The sequence below is a fragment of the Thunnus thynnus genome, chromosome 2, assembly GCF_963924715.1.
Source record: "Thunnus thynnus chromosome 2, fThuThy2.1, whole genome shotgun sequence".
Taxonomy (NCBI): domain Eukaryota; kingdom Metazoa; phylum Chordata; class Actinopteri; order Scombriformes; family Scombridae; genus Thunnus; species Thunnus thynnus.
Window position 1 is genome coordinate 11,036,694 of NC_089518.1, and position 2,518 is coordinate 11,039,211.

The window sequence follows — 2,518 nt, forward strand, 5'->3', positions numbered from 1 at the left end:
TCCCCTCTGCTGACGTCAGACGCCACGTGTGTGTATGAATGTGTGTGAGTGTGTGTGTTTATGTGTGAGCAGAGGCGTGTTTGTGGTAAGCTGGACAGTGAGAGAGGCTGCTTGGCTTCAGCATGCTTCGTTACAGGTGGCCAGGGTAGTAGTAGTAATAGTAGTACTTGTAGCAGTGGACGTGCTGCAGTGCAGTCGCAGCCAAAGCAATAATAGAAAAATAAACAGTATTTATAATAGTAGTACTGGTGTAAGCATTATAATAAAAGTTTAATACTTGTAATACTAATTCTTGGAATAGTAGTGGTAGTACAAGTGATAGTGAAAGTTACTGAGATAGCAAGAGTGTTAACTAGTACAGTAGTACTAGAAATAATAACAGTGATAGTAGAAGACATACGATGCATATCTTTCAGGCCGGTAGTAAAGTGATGTCAATAAATGATCTGACATAAAACATATTCTGCTATGTTGTTATCTTCTGATTTCAATGGGAGAGTTGTCAGAAATATCTGCAGGTGTCTTGAAACTAATGCAGAATCTGGAGGAAAATTTATTATGAAGATTATGTATCTAACACATTGCTCCTCAGATAAAACCTTTCCTCCCTCCTCTTTCAGATTTCCCCAGTCCTCAGTGGACATCATAATCCTGACATACTCATTTCTTCATTCAACCTTACTGTATTAACATGTCCTGTCTGTTGCTCTTGCCTACTCGCATTTAATAAGTCTCCCCCGACCCAGAAACTTCCTCCTGCTCAGCTTCAATTTCAAACACAAGGACACTAGCTACACATGGACACAGGCAAGGGCAGCTCATTATAGCTGGTCTGATTAAAATTTGCTTTTGGTTGCAGGAAGATGGACAGAAAAGCATGAGTGCTGGGGTTTACCTGCAATTTGATGTCAAGGTCTGGTCTTTCCCACTCTCTATACTGACAATAGCACTCCCCAGCCCGCCCTCATTAATTTTACACACAAGAACAAATAGTCACCTGCCTCAAGAGGTGTAACTACAGTATGATTATAGACAGTACAGAAATTCAGCCAGGTTATGTTAATGTAGGCTCATGAGTAAAACACATATTTCGTGGTCACAGAAAAGATTTAGTCAAATTGTACATTTAAAATTGTGTGAGAGTGGATAGTTGTTATACTCCACAATCCTCAGAGTGCATATTCTGTATACCCAGGAGTTACATGTGCTGCCTATGTTCTCATTGAACAATAGTGAGCTGCAAGAGCAGTTAATGCAGGAGAAGATGGAGGATGTGGTTGTCACGCAATAAGGGACTCAGCTGCTAAATCCATACAGAGGTCAGAGGGTACAGATGAGGGATTGTATGTGTTTGTGTGTGGTGTGGGGGCGGGGGGTACTGATGGATGGATGGTCACTTGGTTAAGAGCTGTTATGGAGCACAGCTACGCCTACTGCACATCTCCTGATGCTTCTACTCACTACAAACATCTTGATCATCTTCAATGGAGACAGTGGACCTATGAAAATCTTTGAGAACCAATAGTGGTATTTTGGAATGAGGCCGCAGATAGTCCATCAGTATTTAATATCTCATTAAATATCAGTATCAACAGTCTTAGAGGCAGGGTGAGGCAACAAGGACGCTTGGCCTGGCTGTGCCAGAGCCAGACAACACCACTGGCCAATGTTCAGTTTTTCAAGAAAGCCCAATTTCAGCCTAATAACCTTTGCATTACTGTCTACCATTATGGGTTGTTGGGATCTATAATCAATAAGAAATATGACTGCATGACTAAACAGATGTAGTGAAACATACTGACTGAGAATGTGTTATTTGCCCATGTTACAGCTACATTTTGGCTACTACTTTGACGTACAGAGTGCAACTTATAATAACTGCAATAGTGGATAATCACCCCTATGTTGTTCCAATATTATAAGCACACAGCTGTGAACTAAACAAGAGTTTACAGTCATGCTAGCAGTTCTGTGAGGCTGTACTTAGACACAGCAGTGCTTTAAGTGAAATGCTAATGTTATCATGCTAACAAATGGATGTTCAGCAGGTTATGTGCACCATGTTTGCCATCTTAGTTTAGCATGTTAGCATGCTTACATTTGCTAATTAGCACCAAACACAAAGTACAATTGAAGATGACGGGAATGTCATTAGTCTTGTAGGTATTTGGTCATAAACCAAAGTATGCAACAAATTAAATCTGGACCTGATGATGGCACTAGATGGACAGTCAGGGTATCACTAGTTATAGTTATTACAGTTATTACAGTTATTTCACTTAAAACCACAGATAGATAGATGCTAAATGAAGAATGACATGGGTGGAAAAGGTTTGGTTGAACAGTGGTAGAGTTCCCTCAGAGGTCAGGGGTTTTGAAATATGGAGGCTGTAAACCTCTATTACCCCTCAACAGCAAGACCGCCTCTCAAAAAGACAATGCTTACAGTTAGGAAACCTCTTTGAACAAGCCTGCCTCCCTCTCAGCTGCCGAACTCACATGACATAGACATGATCCA